This window comes from Oncorhynchus nerka, linkage group LG4, assembly GCF_034236695.1.
Source record: "Oncorhynchus nerka isolate Pitt River linkage group LG4, Oner_Uvic_2.0, whole genome shotgun sequence".
Lineage (NCBI taxonomy): Eukaryota > Metazoa > Chordata > Actinopteri > Salmoniformes > Salmonidae > Oncorhynchus > Oncorhynchus nerka.
The window spans coordinates 88,231,495-88,252,361 of record NC_088399.1 but is presented as its reverse complement, the minus strand read 5'-3'; the positions used below and the strand labels follow the sequence as shown (position 1 = coordinate 88,252,361).

Genomic DNA, 20,867 nt, shown 5'->3' with positions numbered 1-20,867 from the left:
CTGTGGTCTGAATGAGGAGGAACCCCATGCCTGTTTCCCTGTGGTCTGAATGAGGAGGAACCCCATGCCTGTTTCCCTGTGGTCTGAATGAGGAGGAAGCCCATGCCTGTTTCCCTGTGTCTCTCTGTGGTCTGAATGAGGAGGAACCCCATGCCTGTTTCCCTGTGTCTCTCTGTGGTCTGAATGAGGAGGAACCCCATGCCTGTTTCCCTGTGGTCTGAATGAGGAGGAAGCCCATGCCTGTTTCCCTGTGTCTCTCTGTGGTCTGAATGAGGAGGAACCCCATGCCTGTTTCCCTGTGTCTCTCTGTGGTCTGAATGAGGAGGAACCCCATGCCTGTTTCCCTGTGGTCTGAATGAGGAGGAACCCCATGCCTGTTTCCCTGTGTCTTGAGGAGGGAACCCCATGCCTGTGGTCTGAATGAGGAGGAACCCCATGCCTGTTTCCCTGTGGTCTGAATGAGGAGGAACCCCATGCCTGTTTCCCTGTGTCTCTCTGTGGTCTGAATGAGGAGGAACCCCATGCCTGTTTCCCTGTGTCTCTCAGTGGTCTGAATGAGGAGGAACCCCATGCCTGTTTCCCTGTGTCTCTCTGTGGTCTGAATGAGGAGGAACCCCATGCCTGTTTCCCTGTGGTCTGAATGAGGAGGAACCCCATGCCTGTTTCCCTGTGTCTCTCTGTGGTCTGAATGAGGAGGAACCCCATGCCTGTTTCCCTGTGTCTCTCTGTGGTCTAAATGAGGAGGAACCCCATGCCTGTTTCCCTGTGTCTCTCTGTGGTCTGAATGAGGAGGAACCCCATGCCTGTTTCCCTGTGGTCTGAATGAGGAGGAACCCCATGCCTGTTTCCCTGTGTCTCTCTGTGGTCTGAATGAGGAGGAACCCCATGCCTGTTTCCCTGTGGTCTGAATGAGGAGGAACCCCATGCCTGTTTCACTGTGTCTCTCTGTGGTCTGAATGAGGAGGAACCCCATGCCTGTTTCCCTGTGTCTCTCAGTGGTCTGAATGAGGAGGAACCCCATGCCTGTTTCCCTGTGTCTCTCTGTTGTCTGAATGAGGAGGAACCACATGCCTGTTTCCCTGTGTCTCTCTGTGGTCTGAATGAGGAGGAAGCCCATGCCTGTTTCCCTGTGTCTCTCTGTGGTCTGAATGAGGAGGAACCCCATGCCTGTTTCCCTGTGTCTCTCTGTGGTCTGAATGAGGAGGAAGCCCATGCCTGTTTCCCTGTGTCTCTCAGTGGTCTGAATGAGGAGGAACCCCATGCCTGTTTCCCTGTGGTCTGAATGAGGAGGAACCCCATGCCTGTTTCCCTGTGTCTCTCAGTGGTCTGAATGAGGAGGAACCCCATGCCTGTTTCCCTGTGGTCTGAATGAGGAGGAACCCCATGCCTGTTTCCCTGTGTCTCTCTGTGGTCTGAATGAGGATGACCCCCATGCCCGTTTCCCTGTGTCTCTCTGTGGTCTGAATGAGGAGGAACCCCATGCCTGTTTCCCTGTGTCTCTGTGGTCTGAATGAGGAGGAACCCCATGCCTGTTTCCCTGTGTCTCTCTGTGGTCTGAATGAGGAGGAACCCCATGCCTGTTTCCCTGTGTCTCTCAGTGGTCTGAATGAGGAGGAACCCCATGCCTGTTTCCCTGTGTCTCTCAGTGGTCTGAATGAGGAGGAAGCCCATGCCTGTTTCCCTGTGTCTCTCTGTGGTCTGAATGAGGAGGAACCCCATGCCTGTTTCCCTGTGGTCTGAATGAGGAGGAACCCCATGCCTGTTTCCCTGTGGTCTGAATGAGGAGGAACCCCATGCCTGTTTCCCTGTGGTCTGAATGAGGAGGAACCCCATGCCTGTTTCCCTGTGGTCTGAATGAGGAGGAACCCCATGCCTGTTTCCCTGTGTCTCTCTGTGGTCTGAATGAGGAGGAACCCCATGCCTGTTTCCCTGTGTCTCTCTGTGGTCTGAATGAGGAGGAACACCATGCCTGTTTCCCTGTGTCTCTCTGTGGTCTGAATGAGGATGACCCCCATGCCCGTTTCCCTGTGTCTCTCAGTGGTCTGAATGAGGAGGAACCCCATGCCTGTTTCCCTGTGTCTCTCTGTGGTCTGAATGAGGAGGAACCCCATGCCTGTTTCCCTGTGTCTCTCTGTGGTCTGAATGAGGAGGAACCCCATGCATGTTTCCCTGTGTCTCTCTGTGGTCTGAATGCCTGTTTCCCTGTGGTCTGAATGAGGAGGAACCCCATGCCTGTTTCCCTGTGTCTCTCAGTGGTCTGAATGAGGAGGAACCCCATGCCTGTTTCCCAGTGTCTCTCTGTGGTCTGAATGAGGAGGAACCCCATGCCTGTTTCCCTGTGTCTCGCAGTGGTCTGAATGAGGAGGAAGCCCATGCCTGTTTCCCTGTGTCTCTCTGTGGTCTGAATGAGGAGGAACCCCATGCCTGTTTCCCTGTGTCTCTCAGTGGTCTGAATGAGGATGAAGCCCATGCCTGTTTCCCTGTGTCTCGCAGTGGTCTGAATGAGGAGGAACCCCATGCCTGTTTCCCTGTGTCTCTCTGTGGTCTGAATGAGGAGGAACCCCATGCCTGTTTCCCTGTGGTCTGAATGAGGAGGAACCCCATGCCTGTTTCCCTGTGGTCTGAATGAGGAGGAACCCCATGCCTGTTTCCCTGTGTCTCTCTGTGGTCTGAATGAGGAGGAACCCCATGCCTGTTTCCCTGTGTCTCTCTGTGGTCTGAATGAGGAGGAACCCCATGCCTGTTTCCCTGTGTCTCTCTGTGGTCTGAATGAGGAGGAACCCCATGCCTGTTTCCCTGTGGTCCTGTGTTTCCCTGTGTCTCTCTGTGGTCTGAATGAGGAGGAACCCCATGCCTGTTTCCCTGTGTCTCTCAGTGGTCTGAATGAGGAGGAACCCCATGCCTGTTTCCCTGTGGTCTGAATGAGGAGGAACCCCATGCCTGTTTCCCTGTGTCTCTCAGTGGTCTGAATGAGGAGGAACCCCATGCCTGTTTCCCTGTGTCTCTGTGGTCTGAATGAGGAGGAACCCCATGCCTGTTTCCCTGTGTCTCTCTGTGGTCTGAATGAGGAGGAACCCCATGCCTGTTTCCCTGTGGTCTGAATGAGGAGGAAACCTGTGGTCATGCCTGTTTCCCTGTGTCTCTCTGTGGTCTGAATGAGGAGGAACCCCATGCCTGTTTCCCTGTGTCTCTCAGTGGTCTGAATGAGGAGGAACCCCATGCCTGTTTCCCTGTGTCTCTGTGGTCTGAATGAGGAGGAACCCCATGCCTGTTTCCCTGTGTCTCTCAGTGGTCTGAATGAGGAGGAACCCCATGCCTGTTTCCCTGTGTCTCTCTGTGGTCTGAATGAGGAGGAACCCCATGCCTGTTTCCCTGTGTCTCTCTGTGGTCTGAATGAGGAGGAACCCCATGCCTGTTTCCCTGTGGTCTGAATGAGGAGGAACCCCATGCCTGTGGTCTGAATGAGGAGGAAGCCCATGCCTGTTTCCCTGTGTCTCTCTGTGGTCTGAATGAGGAGGAACCCCATGCCTGTTTCCCTGTGGTCTGAATGAGGAGGAACCCCATGCCTGTTTCCCTGTGGTCTGAATGAGGAGGAACCCCATGCCTGTTTCCCTGTGGTCTGAATGAGGAGGAACCCCATGCCTGTTTCCCTGTGTCTCTCTGTGGTCTGAATGAGGAGGAACCCCATGCCTGTTTCCCTGTGTCTCTCTGTGGTCTGAATGAGGAGGAACCCCATGCCTGTTTCCCTGTGTCTCTCTGTGGTCTGAATGAGGAGGAACCCCATGCCTGTTTCCCTGTGTCTCTCAGTGGTCTGAATGAGGAGGAACCCCATGCCTGTTTCCCTGTGTCCTCTGTGGTCTGAATGAGGAGGAACCCCATGCCTGTTTCCCTGTGTCTCTCTGTGGTCTGAATGAGGAGGAACCCCATGCCTGTTTCCCTGTGTCTCTCTGTGGTCTGAATGAGGAGGAACCCCATGCCTGTTTCCCTGTGGTCTGAATGAGGAGGAACCCCATGCCTGTTTCCCTGTGTCTCTCAGTGGTCTGAATGAGGAGGAACCCCATGCCTGTTTCCCAGTTTCTCTGTGGTCTGAATGAGGAGGAACCCCATGCCTGTTTCCTGTGTCAGTGGTCTGAATGAGGAGGAACCCCATGCCTGTTTGAGGAGGAACCCCTGCCTGTTTCTCTCTGTGGTCTGAATGAGGAGGAACCCCATGCCTGTTTCCCTGTGTCTCTCAGTGGTCTGAATGAGGAGGAACCCCATGCCTGTTTCCCTGTGTCTCTCAGTGGTCTGAATGAGGAGGAACCCCATGCCTGTTTCCCTGTGGGAGGAACCCCATGCCTGTTTCCCTGTGGTCTGAATGAGGAGGAACCCCATGCCTGTTTCCTGTGGTCTGAATGAGGAGGAACCCCATGCCTGCCTGTGTTCCAGTGGTCTGTGAGGAGGGTCTGAATGAGGAGGAACCCCATGCCTGTTTCCCCTGTGGTCTGAATGAGGAGGAACCCCATGCCTGTTTCCCTGTGTCTCTCAGTGGTCTGAATGAGGAGGAACCCCATGCCTGTTTCCCTGTGTCTCTCTGTGGTCTGAATGAGGAGGAACCCCATGCCTGTTTGTGTCTGCTGTGGTCTGAATGAGGAGGAACCCCATGCCTGTTTCCCTGTGTCTCTCTGTGGTCTGAATGAGGAGGAACCCCATGCCTGTTTCCCTGTGTCTCTCTGTGGTCAGTGGTCTGAATGAGGAGGAACCCCATGCCTGTTTCCCTGTGTCTCTCTGTGGTCTGTGGTCTGAATGAGGAGGAACCCCATGCCTGTTTCCCTGCCTGTCCCTCTCTGTGGTCTGAATGAGGAGGAACCCCATGCCTGTTTCCCTGTGTCTCTCTGTGGTCTGAATGAGGAGGAACCCCATGCCTGTTTCCCTGTGTCTCTCTGTGGTCTGAATGAGGAGGAACCCCATGCCTGTTTCCTGTGTCTCTCTGTGGTCTGAATGAGGAGGAACCCCATGCCTGTTTCCCTGTGTCTCTCTGTGGTCTGAATGAGGAGGAACCCCATGCCTGTTTCCTGTGGTCTGAATGTGCCTGTTTCCAGGTGTCCTCAGTGGTCTGAATGAGGAGGAACCCCATGCCTGTTTCCCTGTGTCTCTCAGTGGTCTGAATGAGGAGGAACCCCATGCCTGTTTCCCTGTGTCTGTGGTCTGAATGAGGAGGAACCCCAGTGGTCTGAATGAGGAGGAACCCCATGCCTGTTTGAGGAGGAACCCCCCTGTGTCTCTCTGTGGTCTGAATGAGGAGGAACCCCATGCCTGTTTCCCCTGTGGTCTGTGGTCTGAATGAGGAGGAACCCCATGCCTGTTTCCCTGTGGTCTGAATGAGGAGGAACCCCATGCCTGTGTTCCCTGTGGTCTGAATGAGGAGGAACCCCATGCCTGTTTCCCTGTGGAACCCCTGCCTCTGTGGTCTGAATGAGGAGGAACCCCATGCCTGTTTCCTGTGTCTGAATGAGTCTGAATGAGGAGGAAGCCCATGCCTGTTTCCCTGTGGTCTGAATGAGGAGGAACCCCATGCCTGTTTCCCTGTGTCTCTCAGTGGTCTGAATGAGGAGGAACCCCATGCCTGTTTCCCTGTGTCTCTCTGTGGTCTGAATGAGGAGGAATGCCTGTTTCCCTGTGTCCCTGTGGTCATGCCTGTTTCCCTGTGTCCTGTGGTCTGAATGAGGAGGAACCCCATGCCTGTTTCCCTGTGTCTCTCTGTGGTCTGAATGAGGATGCCTGTTTCCCTGTGTCTCTCTGTGGTCTGAATGAGGAGGAACCCCATGTTTCCCTGTGTCTCTCTGTGGTCTGAATGAGGAGGAACCCCATGCCTGTTTCCCTGTGGTCTGAATGAGGAGGAACCCCATGCCTGTTTCCCTGTGTCTCTCAGTGGTCTGAATGAGGAGGAACCCCATGCCTGTTTCCCTGTGTCTCTGTGGTCTGAATGAGGAGGAACCCCATGCCTGTTTCCCTTGTCTCCTGTGGTCTGAATGAGGAGGAACCCCATGCCTGTTTCCCTGTGTCTCTCAGTGGTCTGAATGAGGAGGAACCCCATGCCTGTTTCCCTGTGTCTCTCTGTGGTCTGAATGAGGAGGAACCCCATGCCTGTTTCCCTGTGTCTCCTGGTCTGAATGAGGAGGAACCCCATGCCTGTTTCCCTGTGTCTCTCTGTGGTCTGAATGAGGAGGAACCCCATGCCTGTTTCCCTGTGGTCTGAATGAGGAGGAACCCCATGCCTGTTTCCCTGTGGTCTGAATGAGGAGGAACCCCATGCCTGTTTCCCTGTGTCTAGAGGAACCCCATGTGGTCTAAATGAGGAGGAACCCCATGCCTGTTTCCCTGTGGTCTGAATGAGGAGGAACCCCATGCCTGTTTCCCTGTGTCTCTCTGTGGTCTGAATGAGGAGGAACCCCATGCCTGTTTCCCTGTGGTCTGAATGAGGAGGAACCCCATGCCTGTTTCCCTGTGTCTCTCAGTGGTCTGAATGAGGAGGAACCCCATGCCTGTTTCCCTGTGTCTCTCAGTGGTCTGAATGAGGAGGAACCCCATGCCTGTTTCCCTGTGGTCTAAATGAGGAGGAACCCCATGCCTGTTTCCCTGTGTCTCTCTGAATGAGGAGGAACCCCATGCCTGTTTCCCTGTGTCTCTCAGTGGTCTGAATGAGGAGGAACCCCATGCCTGTTTCCCTGTGTCTCTCTGTGGTCTGAATGAGGAGGAACCCCATGCCTGTTTCCCTGTGGTCATGCCTGTTTCCCAGTGGTCTGAATGAGGAGGAACCCCATGCCTGTTTCCCTGTGTCTCTCAGTGGTCTGAATGAGGAGGAACCCCATGCCTGTTTCCCTGTGTCTCTCTGTGGTCTGAATGAGGAGGAACCCCATGCCTGTTTCCCTGTGTCTCTCAGTGGTCTGAATGAGGAGGAACCCCATGCCTGTTTCCCTGTGTCTCTCTGTGGTCTGAATGAGGAGGAACCCCATGCCTGTTTCCCTGTGTCTCTCAGTGGTCTGAATGAGGAGGAACCCCATGCCTGTTTCCCTGTGGTCTGAATGAGGAGGAACCCCATGCCTGTGGTCTGAATGAGGAGGAACCCCATGCCTGTTTCTGTGGTCTGAATGAGGAGGAACCCCATGCCTGTTTCCCTGTGGTCTGAATGAGGAGGAAGCCCATGCCTGTTTCCCTGTGTCTCTCTGTGGTCTGAATGAGGAGGAACCCCATGCCTGTTTCCCTGTGTCTCTCTGTGGTCTGAATGAGGAGGAACCCCATGCCTGTTTCCCTGTGTCTCTCTGTGGTCTGAATGAGGAGGAACCCCATGCCTGTTTCTCTGGTCTGAATGAGGAGGAACCCCATGCCTGTTTCCCTGTGGTCTGAATGAGGAGGAACCCCATGCCTGTTTCCCTGTGTCTCTCTGTGGTCTGAATGAGGAGGAACCCCATGCCTGTTTCCTGTGGTCTGAATGAGGAGGAACCCCATGCCTGTTTCCCTGTCTGTCATCTCTGTGGTCTGAATGAGGAGGAACCCCATGCCTGTTTCCCTGTGTCTCTCAGTGGTCTGAATGAGGAGGAACCCCATGCCTGTTTCCCTGTGTTCTCTGTGGTCTGAATGAGGAGGAACCCCATGCCTGTTTCCCTGTGGTCTGAATGAGGAGGAACCCCATGCCTGTTTCCCTGTGTCTCTCAGTGGTCTGAATGAGGAGGAACCCCATGCCTGTTTCCCTGTGTCTCTCAGTGGTCTGAATGAGGAGGAACCCCATGCCTGTTTCCCTGTGGTCTGAATGAGGAGGAACCCCATGCCTGTTTCCCTGTGTCTGAGGAGGAACCCCATGCCTGTTTCCTGTGGTCTGAATGAGGAGGAACCCCATGCCTGTTTCCCTGTGTCCTGTGGTCTAAATGAGGAGGAACCCCATGCCTGTTTCCCCTGTGTCTCTCAGTGGTCTGAATGAGGAGGAACCCCATGCCTGTTTCCCTGTGTCTCTCAGTGGTCTGAATGAGGAGGAACCCCATGCCTGTTTCCCTGTGTCTCTCTGTGGTCTGAATGAGGAGGAACCCCATGCCTGTTTCCCTGTGGTCTGAATGAGGAGGAACCCCATGCCTGTTTCCCTGTGGTCTGAATGAGGAGGAACCCCATGCCTGTTTCCCTGTGTCTCTCAGTGGTCTGAATGAGGAGGAACCCCATGCCTGTTTCCCAGTGTCTCTCTGTGGTCTGAATGAGGAGGAACCCCATGCCTGTTTCCCTGTGTCTCGCAGTGGTCTGAATGAGGAGGAAGCCCATGCCTGTTTCCCTGTGTCTCTCTGTGGTCTGAATGAGGAGGAACCCCATGCCTGTTTCCCTGTGTCTCTCAGTGGTCTGAATGAGGAGGAACCCCATGCCTGTTTCCCTGTGTCTCTCTGTGGTCTGAATGAGGAGGAACCCCATGCCTGTTTCCCTGTGGTCTGAATGAGGAGGAACCCCATGCCTGTTTCCCTGTGGTCTGAATGAGGAGGAAGCCCATGCCTGTTTCCCTGTGTCTCTCTGTGGTCTGAATGAGGAGGAACCCCATGCCTGTTTCCCTGTGTCTCTCTGTGGTCTGAATGAGGAGGAACCCCATGCCTGTTTCCCTGTGGTCTGAATGAGGAGGAAGCCCATGCCTGTTTCCCTGTGTCTCTCTGTGGTCTGAATGAGGAGGAACCCCATGCCTGTTTCCCTGTGTCTCTCTGTGGTCTGAATGAGGAGGAACCCCATGCCTGTTTCCCTGTGGTCTGAATGAGGAGGAACCCCATGCCTGTTTCCCTGTGTCTCTCAGTGGCCTGAATGAGGAGGAACCCCATGCCTGTTTCCCTGTGGTCTGAATGAGGAGGAACCCCATGCCTGTTTCCCTGTGTCTCTCTGTGGTCTGAATGAGGATGACCCCCATGCCCGTTTCCCTGTGTCTCTCAGTGGTCTGAATGAGGAGGAACCCCATGCCTGTTTCCCTGTGTCTCTCTGTGGTCTGAATGAGGAGGAACCCCATGCCTGTTTCCCTGTGGTCTGAATGAGGAGGAACCCCATGCCTGTTTCCCTGTGTCTCTCAGTGGTCTGAATGAGGAGGAACCCCATGCCTGTTTCCCTGTGTCTCTCAGTGGTCTGAATGAGGAGGAACCCCATGCCTGTTTCCCTGTGGTCTAAATGAGGAGGAACCCCATGCCTGTTTCCCTGTGTCTCTCAGTGGTCTGAATGAGGAGGAACCCCATGCCTGTTTCCCTGTGTCTCTCAGTGGTCTGAATGAGGAGGAACCCCATGCCTGTTTCCCTGTGTCTCTCTGTGGTCTGAATGAGGAGGAACCCCATGCCTGTTTCCCTGTGGTCTGAATGAGGAGGAACCCCATGCCTGTTTCCCTGTGGTCTGAATGAGGAGGAAGCCCATGCCTGTTTCCCTGTGTCTCTCTGTGGTCTGAATGAGGAGGAACCCCATGCCTGTTTCCCTGTGTCTCTCAGTGGTCTGAATAAGGAGGAACCCCATGCCTGTTTCCCTGTGTCTCTCAGTGGTCTGAATGAGGAGGAACCACAGGAGATCTGGCAGCATAAAGCCAATCATGGAGAGAGATAAAGAAGGAAGGGAGAGAGATGGAAGGTAGCGAGAGAGAGAGAGAGAGAGACAAACAGAGAAAGAGAGAAATATGTTTGGAACATTGAATCGCATACATATCGAATCGTGAGAATCGCTTATACATATCACATGGGCAACTATATCATGAGGTCCCTGGCAATCCCCAGCCTTAATCCCTATATAGTGTACTACTTTTGACCACAACCATAGGGAATATGGTACCTATTTAGGACACATATTAGGATATCCAGCAGACTAGCCAGACACTTTGGTCGCAATCCTTGAGAATAACACCAAGCATTTTGGACTTCTCATGGTCGGTACTAACACAGTAATGATTCCAATGAAAATTGTTCACCCAAAGTTTCATTTATGGATAATATTATAGCCTTATAGATCGTGGGAGAAAAAAACCTGATTCCCTATGTTGTAGACTACGTTTGATTATATCCCATAGGGCCCTGGTCCAAAGCAGTGTGCTATGAAGGAAATAGGGTGCCATTTGAGAGTCAGCCTGTTTTCATGTAAACTAGCACGTGGCACCACAGACTAGCCTGCGTGGCCAAGTTTATTTAGAAGGCAGAGAGTTATGCTGCTGTTTGTTGAATCATTTTCTTCTTACTGAGGAGGAGCCGTGGCTGACTGCTGCATCTACAATAGGTATTCACGTGGACTGCTGCATCTACAATAGGTATTCACGTGGACTGCTGCATCTACAATAGGTATTCACGTGGACTGCTGCATCTACAATAGGTATTCACGTGGACTGGCCTGCTGCATCTACAATAGGTATTCACGTGGACTGCTGCATCTACAATAGGTATTCACGTGGACTGCTGCATCTACAATAGGTATTCACGTGGACTGCTGCATCTACAATAGGTATTCATGTGGACTGCTGCATCTACAATAGGTATTCAGGTGGACTGGACTGCTGCATCTACAATAGGTATTCATATGGACTGCTGCATCTATAATAGGTATTCATATGGACTGCTGCATCTACAATAGGTATTCATATGGACTGCTGCATCTACAATAGGTATTCACGTGGACTGGACTGCTGCATCTACAATAGGTATTCACGTGGACTGGACTGCTGCATCTACAATAGGTATTCACATGGACTGGACTGCTGCATCTACAATAGGTATTCACGTGGACTGCTGCATCTACAATAGGTATTCATATGGACTGCTGCATCTACAATAGGTATTCACGTGGACTGGACTGCTGCATCTACAATAGGTATTCATGTGGACTGCTGCATCTACAATAGGTATTCACGTGGACTGCTGCCTCTACAATAGGTATTCACGTGGACTGCTGCCTCTACAATAGGTATTCACGTGGACTGCTGCCTCTACAATAGGTATTCACGTGGACTGGCCTGCTGCATCTACAATAGGTATTCATGTGGACTGCTGCATCTACAATAGGTATTCACGTGGACTGCTGCCTCTACAATAGGTATTCATGTGGACTGCTGCATCTACAATAGGTATTCACGTGGACTGGACTGCTGCATCTACAATAGGTATTCATATGGACTGCTGCATCTACAATAGGTATTCATATGGACTGCTGCATCTACAATAGGTATTCATGTGGACTGCTGCATCTACAATAGGTATTCACGTGGACTGGACTGCTGCATCTACAATAGGTATTCACGTGGACTGGCCTGCTACATCTACAATAGGTATTCACGTGGACTGGCCTGCTACATCTACAATAGGTATTCATGTGGACTGCTGCATCTACAATAGGTATTCACGTGGACTGCTGCCTCTACAATAGGTATTCACGTGGACTGGCCTGCTGCATCTACAATAGGTATTCACGTGGACTGGCCTGCTGCATCTACAATAGGTATTCACGTGGACTGCTGCATCTACAATAGGTATTCACATGGACTGCTGCATCTACAATAGGTATTCAAGTGGACTGCTGCATCTACAATAGGTATTCATGTGGACTGCTGCCTCTACAATAGGTATTCACGTGGACTGCTGCCTCTACAATAGGTATTCATGTGGACTGCTGCATCTACAATAGGTATTCACGTGGACTGCTGCATCTACAATAGGTGTGGACTTCATACAATAGGTATTGGACTGCTGCATCTACAATAGGTATTCACGTGGACTGCTGCATCTACAATAGGTATTCATGTGGACTGCTGCATCTACAATAGGTATTCACGTGGACTGCTGCCTCTACAATAGGTATTCATGTGGACTGCTGGCTCTACAATAGGTATTCATGTGGACTGCTGGCTCTACAATAGGTATTCATGTGGACTGCTGCATCTACAATAGGTATTCACGTGGACTGCTGCATCTACAATAGGTATTCATGTGGACTGCTGCATCTACAATAGGTATTCACGTGGACTGCTGCATCTACAATAGGTATTCATGTGGACTACTGCATCTACAATAGGTATTCATGTGGACTGCTGCATCTACAATAGGTATTCATGTGGACTGCTGCATCTACAATAGGTATTCACGTGGACTGCTGCATCTACAATAGGACTGCTGCATCTACAATAGGTATTCATGTGGACTGCTGCATATACAATAGGTATGCATGTGGACTGCTGCATCTACAATAGGTATTCATGTGGACTGCTGCATCTACAATAGGTATTCATGTGGACTGCTGCATCTACAATAGGTATTCACGTGGACTGCTGCATCTACAATAGGTGCATCTACAATAGGTATTAATGTGGACTGCAGCATATACAATAGGTATGCATGTGGACTGCTGCATCTACAATAGGTATTCATGTGGACTGCTGCATCTACAATAGGACTGCTGCATCTACAATAGGTATTCATGTGGACTGCTGCATCTACAATAGGTATTCATGTGGACTGCTGCATCTACAATAGGTATTCATGTGGTATTCATGCCCATCGGAGCAGGGGAATCGAGGGGGGACAGAGCCCCCAGAAACAGCCGTGTCAGACACACAAAGGGGGCTATGACAGCAACCCATGGAGAGGGAGAGGTGCTCCTCCGTTTCAGCTATTCAGAGGGTCACATCCGGCCCCCTGTTCCCAAACACAAAGCCTCTCACTATCCCCTCCTCCTTGATTCCTATTCCCATAGCAGGAGCCCAGGCTGGGACATGTGTTACCAATCCACACAGACAACAGATTGGAAGCACTGGGTGAGAAGTAGGCATTTGCAACCATGCACACACAGACACACACACACACACACACACACAGACAGACGCAGAAACACACACACACACAGACGCAGAACCCACACGGCCGTATGGTTCAGTGGAGCATGCCGTCATCAGCTGAATATGTCTGCTGGTCCTGGATGCTAAGACAGACAGATGTACTGTTAGGGTCTCTAAGGCCATGGTTCCACGGTTACTAAGACAGACAGATGTACTGTTAGGGTCTCTAAGGCCATGGTTCCACGGTTACTAAGACAGACAGATGTACTGTTAGTGTCTCTAAGGCCATGGTTCCACGGTTACTAAGACAGACAGATGTACTGTTAGGGTCTCTAAGGCCATGGTTCCACGGTTACTAAGACAGACAGATGTACTGTTAGGGTCTCTAAGGCCATGGTTCCACGGTTACTAAGACAGACAGATGTACTGTTAGGGTCTCTAAGGCCATGGTTCCACGGTTACTAAGTCAACTCAAATGATGTGGATTAGAATGACAAATGACTTGTATAACTAGGGAGGAAAAACTGTCAACAACAACAGAATACGGGCACGCACGCACACACAAATAAGCAGCATGTGTATCTGGTCTGTAAAAGTCTTTATTGTCATTGAAAAGCTATGAGTGGGACACTAACTAACAGACTGAGTCTGAATCCAGGACAATCATCATGTTTCAGTGTCACTAACTAACAGACTGAGTAGTCCACTGTCCACTGTGTGTGTGTGTGTGTGGATTAGGCTACGCTGTCACGTGGTTACAGCACAGAGTCATGGAGGTTGAGCGTGGCATTCTTTATTGTTTACAAGCTACTGTAGCTTAGGATTGGGCGGTATCCTCATTTTCATACCGTTCATGTACCAAACCGGGGTATACGGTACTACCGGCAGTACACATAAGGGCCGCTATTTCTTTCCAAATGTAAAATAATAAAATGATTATTGTTATTATTATTATTGACGCACAAAACTAATTTAGGCAGCAGGGATGTTGACTCTGCTGTAACCAAGAAGCTTGATCTTGCAACCTAGTCACTTAACGAGCAAATTAGCAAACCACATGCAGGGCTGGAGCCCTGAGGTGAAGATCATTGATTCGGCACATCTTAGATCGGTAATTTATGGCGTTGTACGACCCATGTAACCCAGCCCAGATGAAACATAGAAACAGGGATTATTCAGGACTTCCTTGCCTTTACAATGTAACAAGTCATTTCCATAACAACACCATTAAATTGTTTGAACCTCTAATTAGGATTCCCTTGGTGATGATTCCCTTGGTGATGATTCCCTTGGTGATGATTGCAATTTAGAGGGCTTGCTAAAGAGGGCGTGAGCCATAAACATCAGTGCAGTGACCACCTCATGATTCTAACATCAGGCCTGGGATGAGGAGAGACGGAGGGTTATTTAGTCTAAACATCAGGCCTGGGATGAGGAGAGACAGAGGGTTATTTAGTCTAAACATCAGGCCTGGGATGAAGAGAGACGGAGGGTTATTTAGTCTAAACATCAGGCCTGGGATGAGGAGAGACAGAGGGTTATTTAGTCTAAACATCAGGCCTGGCATGAGGAGAGACGGAGGGTTATTTAGTCTATACATCAGGCCTGGGATGAGGAGAGACGGAGGGTTATTTAGTCTAAACATCAGGCCTGGGATGAGGAGAGACAGAGGGTTATTTAGTCTAAACATCAGGCCTGGGATGAGGAGAGACAGAGGGTTATTTAGTCTAAACATCAGGCCTGGGATGAGGAGAGACGGAGGGTTATTTAGTCTAAACATCAGGCCTGGGATGACGAGAGACGGAGGGTTATTTAGTCTAAACATCAGGCCTGGGATGAGGAGAGACGGAGGGTTATTTAGTCTAAACATCAGGCCTGGGATGAGGAGAGACAGAGGGTTATTTAGTCTAAACATCAGGCCTGGGATGAGGAGAGACGGAGGGTACAGAGAATGCATTCCAAATGGCACCTTTTTCCTACATAGTGCACTACTTTTGACCAGAACCCTAGGGTAGAGGGTCCATGGGTCCAGGTGGACCTGATAAACCCGACAGCGACCCTGATCAGGTTCGGGTCTGAAATTCGAACATGTCCCTTGGGTCCGGGTGGGGTCATGTTTCAGGTCGATGTAACAGCTGATAGACCTGACTGGATCCAAATAGACCCAACCATGGCTCTGCATATCCTATAGCATTTTTATTTTATGCAAATAAAGTGAATTTATTGACTTTATAGAAGGCCTAGCCAACATATAAAAGACATTTGTTAACCAGAAGAGCAACTTGGCTGATAAATTATTGTTTTGGTCTGGTCTAGACCTGAACCTAACGTCTTTGATCTAAGTCCATTTGGGTTCGGGTCTCATTGTTCTTGGGTTGGTTCGGGTGCTGTGGTGAATGAAGTAATTACTCTGCCTTTGATGATCCCCAAAACATCTGCAGCTCTAAATATCAATAGATATCAATAAGACAAAATGGCTTCTAGATGCTGCAGTTCATTGAGAGGGAATATTTAAGAGTCCAATGCAAACTCTGCAATATAGCTACCAGTTGGTGGGAAATTACGTTTTGAAACTGACTGAAACGGAGAGGTGCTACCTGAAGAAGTCCCACAAGATAGGCCAAATTTTCGTTTTATGTTGCAAATTATTTTGCTACGGTATGCCCCCCTGAATGTAGCCCAGGTGTCTGCATAGCCAAGCGGTAAATATGTTCCCTCTAGTCAGTGAGGTGGGTAGTTAACTGCTGCTGCTCTCGCTCTCTCTGTGTGTTGTCATGCATTTCTTTTCATGGAGTTGGCCTACTTCGTCACTCTCCATTATTACTGCAAGTGGTTAAGGAGGGCAGGTGTGTGTGTGTGTGTAGAGGCAGCAGAGAATTGTCCTTGAGGAGATATTAAGTGTAGAATGACATGATAAAATACCCAGCTACATAAATTTACATTAAATGTGAGGCCGATATAAAATAATGTCAGGTTTATGGTCGTGGCTGAGGATAAGGTCCCCCGGTAAGCATATAAATCAAGCTGAAGCCATAAAATAATGTCAGGTTTATGGTCGTGGCTGAGGATAAGGTCCCCCGGTAAGCATATAAATCAAGCTGAAGCCATAAAATAATGTCAGGTTTATGGTCGTGGCTGAGGATAAGGTCCCCCGGTAAGCATATAAATCAAGCTGAAGCCATAAAATAATGTCAGGTTTATGGTCGTGGCTGAGGATAAGGTCCCCCGGTAAGCATATAAATCAAGCTGAAGCCATAAAATAATGTCAGGTTTATGGTCGTGGCTGAGGATAAGGTCCCCCGGTAAGCATATAAATCAAGCTGAAGCCATAAAATAATCAAATCACCATTCACCTCAATGGCTTTAAACACAATTATATCTGGCCAGTGGGAATACAGTTCATCCAAGGCCTCTCCCTCCCGGCCTGAGCTTAAAAGGAATAGTTCCCTCAAAACTATCTTTTACTATTTGGTTCATTAGTCCACTGTGAATACACAGTAATCCCCCAAAAACATGCATGTCAGCAGTCAGGTTTTCAAGACAGAGCAGTTTTGAATGAACTACCCCTTGAAGAACAGCCCAGCATCGAGACAAAGTATCACCACTAGGTTGACTAGAATGTCCTTACAGTGAGGACACGCACTGAAAACAATGGAAAATATACTATGATGCCGCACTCTCACTCTCTTTACAATCTACTGTACAAATCAAAGGGACTGAGATGATTCAGAGATTGCAGTGCGCTGCAGAGAAAACACACAGCTAACAAAAGTTCAGTATGAGGCAACATGGAGAGTGCAGCATTTTGAATAGTGTTTGTGCAACCTAGATGGTAGAGAGTGCAGCATTTTGAATAGTGTTTGTGCAACCTAGATGGTAGAGAGTGCAGCATTTTGAGTGTTTGGCAACCTAGAGAGTGCAGCATTTTGAATAGTGTTTGTGCAACCTAGATGGTAGAGAGTGCAGCATTTTGAATAGTGTTTGTGCAACCTAGATGGTAGAGAGTGCAGCATTTTGAATAGTGTTTGTGCAACCTAGATGGTAGAGAGTGCAGCATTTTGAATAGTGTTTGTGCAACCTAGATGGTAGAGAGTGCAGCATTTTGAATAGTGTTTGTGCAACCTAGATGGTAGAGAGTGCAGCATTTTGAATAGTGCATTTTTGTGCAACCTAGATGGTAGAGAGTGCAGCATTTTGAATAGTGTTTGTGCAACCTAGATGGTAGAGAGTGCAGCATTTTGAATAGTGTTTGTGCAACCTAGATGGTAGAGAGTGCAGCATTTTGAATAGTGTTTGTGCAACCTAGATGGTAGAGAGTGCAGCATTTTGAACAGTGTTTGTGCAACTTAGATGGTAGAGAGTGCAGCATTTTGAACAGTGTTTGTGCAACCTAGATGGTAGAGAGTGCAGCATTTTGAACAGTGTTTGTGCAACCTAGATGGTAGAGAGTGCAGCATTTTGAACAGTGTTTGTGCAACCTAGATGGTAGAGAGTATTTTGAGTGTTTGGTAGATGGTAGAGAGTGCAGCATTTTGAATAGTGTTTGTGCAACCTAGATGGTAGAGAGTGCAGCATTTTGAACAGTGTTTGTGCAACCTAGATGGTAGAGAGTGCAGCATTTTGAATAGTGTTTGTGCAACCTAGATGGTAGAGAGTGCAGCATTTTGAACAGTGTTTGTGCAACCTAGATGGTAGAGAGTGCAGCATTTTGAACAGTGTTTGTGCAACCTAGATGGTAGAGAGTGCAGCATTTTGCAGTGTTTTGCAACCTAGATGGTAGAGAGTGCAGCATTTTGAACAGTGTTTGTGCAACCTAGATGGTAGAGAGTGCAACCTGCAGATGGTAGAGAGTGCAGCATTTTGAACAGTGTTTGTGCAACCTAGATGGTAGAGAGTGCAGCATTTTGAACAGTGTTTGTGCAACCTAGATGGTAGAGAGTGCAGCATTTTGAACAGTGTTTGTGCAACCTAGATGGTAGAGAGTGCAGCATTTTGAACAGTGTTTGTGCAACCTAGATGGTAGAGAGTGCAGCATTTTGAATAGTGTTTGTGCAACCTAGATGGTAGAGAGTGCAGCAGTGTTTTTGATGGTAGAGTGTTTGAATAGTGTTTGTGCAACCTAGATGGTAGAGAGTGCAGCATTTTGAATAGTGTTTGTGCAACCTAGATGGTAGAGAGTGCAGCAGTGTTTTGAATGGTAGAGTGCAGCAGTGTTTGTGCAACCTAGATGGTAGAGAGTGCAGCATTTTGAACAGTGTTTGTGCAACCTAGATGGTGCAGCATTTTGAATAGTGTTTGTGCAACCTAGATGGTAGAGAGTGCAGCATTTTGAACAGTGTTTGTGCAACCTAGATGGTAGAGAGTGCAGCATTTTGAACAGTGTTTGTGCAACCTAGATGGTAGAGAGTGCAGCATTTTGAACAGTGTTTGTGCAACCTAGATGGTAGAGAGTGCAGCATTTTGAACAGTGTTTGTGCAACCTAGATGGTAGAGAGTGCAGCATTTTGAACAGTGTTTGTGCAACCTAGATGGTAGAGAGTGCAGCATTTTGAACAGTGTTTGTGCAACCTAGATGGTAGAGTGCAGCATTTTGAACAGTGTTTGTGCAACCTAGATGGTAGAGAGTGCAGCATTTTGAACAGTGTTTGTGCAACCTAGATGGTAGAGAGTGCAGCATTTTGAACAGTGTTTGTGCAACCTAGATGGTAGAGAGTGCAGCATTTTGAACAGTGTTTGTGCAACCTAGATGGTAGAGAGTGCAGCATTTTGAACAGTGTTTGTGCAACCTAGATGGTAGAGAGTGCAGCATTTTGAACAGTGTTTGTGCAACCTAGATGGTAGAGAGTGCAGCGACAGCTCTTCACCGACTAGAGGTTCATTAACTCCCTGAAATAGGCCTGTCTTGTCTAATGAATGACTCAAACACACTGAAATGTCATTTGGGTTTAGTCATTCCGCTGCTGCAAAGTCGTGTTCCCAGTGACCATCATCCAACGGACACAAACACACACCCCTTCAGTCTAATAACCCTTTCCTATATCATCTAAGGAAATAGGATTTTTACACTCTGAACACAGACACCCTCGGTGGAGGGGATTCATATCATTATTATTGGAGTTCGAGGATGAAAGAGAAGCCGACATCCTCTTGGGAGTAGGTGGTTGTGTCCTTCATCTGAGTTGATTCTGGTAAATGATATTCAGGTGACTGATTTATCTAAGAGCCTTCTATTCATCTGAAGAGCACAACTATGAATCAAACCTGCCTTCAAGGATAATCTGACAGAAGCGAATAAGAGAACTTCACAGCATGTAAGATCTCTTGTAGTTTACAGCATGTAAGATCTCTTGTAGTTTACAGCATATAAATCTCTTGTAGTTCACAGTATATAAGATCTCCTGTAGTTCACAGCATATAAGATCTCTTGTAGTTCACAGTATATAAGATCTCTTGTAGTTCACAGCATATAAGATCTCCTGTAGTTCACAGTATATAAGATCTTCTGTAGTTCACAGCATATAAGATCTCCTGTAGTTCACAGTATATAAGATCTCCTGTAGTTCACAGCATATAAGATCTCCTGTAGTTCACAGCATAAAGGTCTCTTGTAGTTCACAGCATATAAGATCTCCTGTAGTTCACAGCATATAAGATCTCTTGTAGTTCACAGCATATAAGATCTCCTGTAGTTCACAGCATATAAGATCTCTTGTAGTTCACAGCATATAAGATCTCTTGTAGTTTACAGCATATGTAGTTTACAGCATATAAGATCTTGTAGTTCTTGATCTAGTTCACAGCATATAAGATCTCTTGTAGTTCACAGCATATAAGATCTCCTGTAGTTCACAGTATATAAGATCTCTTGTAGTTCACAGCATATAAGATCTCCTGTAGTTACAGATATAAGATCTCCTGTAGTTCACAGCATATAAGATCTCCTGTAGTTCACAGCATAAAGGTCTCTTGCAGTTCACAGCATATAAGATCTCCTGTAGTTCACAGCATATAAGATATCTTGTAGTTCACAGCATATAAGATCTCCTGTAGTTCACAGCATATAATATCTCTTGTAGTTTACAGCATATAAGATCTCTTGTAGTTTACAGCATATAAGATATCTTGTAGTTCACAGCATATAAGATCTCTTGTAGTTCACAGCATATAAGATCTCTTGTAGTTTACAGCATATAAGATCTCTTGTAGTTCACAGCATATAAGATCTCTTGTAGTTCACAGCATATAAGATCTCTTGTAGTTCACAGTATATAAGATATCTTGTAGTTCACAGCATATAAGATCTCCTGTAGTTCACAGTATATAAGATCTCCTGTAGTTCACAGCATAAAGGTCTCTTGTAGTTCACAGCATATAAGATCTCCTGTAGTTCACAGCATATAAGATCTCTTGTAGTTCACAGCATATAAGATCTCCTGTAGTTCACAGCATATAAGATCTCTTGTAGTTCACAGCATATAAGATCTCTTGTAGTTTACAGCATATAAGATCTCTTGTGGTTCACAGCATATAAGATCTCTTGTAGTTCACAGTATATAAGATCTCCTGTAGTTCACAGCATATAAGATCTCTTGTAGTTCACAGCATATAAGATCTCCTGTAGTTCACAGTATATAAGATCTCCTGTAGTTCACAGCATATAAGATCTCCTGTAGTTCACAGTATATAAGATCTCCTGTAGTTCACAGCATATAAGATCTCCTGTAGTTCACAGCATAAAGGTCTCTTGCAGTTCACAGCATATAAGATCTCCTGTAGTTCACAGCATATAAGATATCTTGTAGTTCACAGCATATAAGATCTCCTGTAGTTCACAGCATATAAGATCTCTTGTAGTTTACAGCATATAAGATCTCTTGTAGTTCACAGCATATAAGATCTCTTGTAGTTTACAGCATATAAGATATCTTGTAGTTCACAGCATATAAGATCTCTTGTAGTTTACAGCATATAAGATCTCTTGTAGTTCACAGCATATAAGATCTCTTGTAGTTTACAGCATATAAGATCTCTTGTAGTTCACAGCATATAAGATCTCTTGTAGTTCACAGCATATAAGATCTCC

General features: G+C 48.0%; 1 protein-coding gene across 8 annotated transcripts in view; it reads right to left on the bottom strand.

Moving 5' to 3' along the window:
- LOC115128731 (focal adhesion kinase 1-like) overlaps positions 1 to 20,867 on the bottom strand; it is a 302,242-nt gene that overhangs the window by 199,023 nt on the left and 82,352 nt on the right. The window lies entirely within an intron of this gene.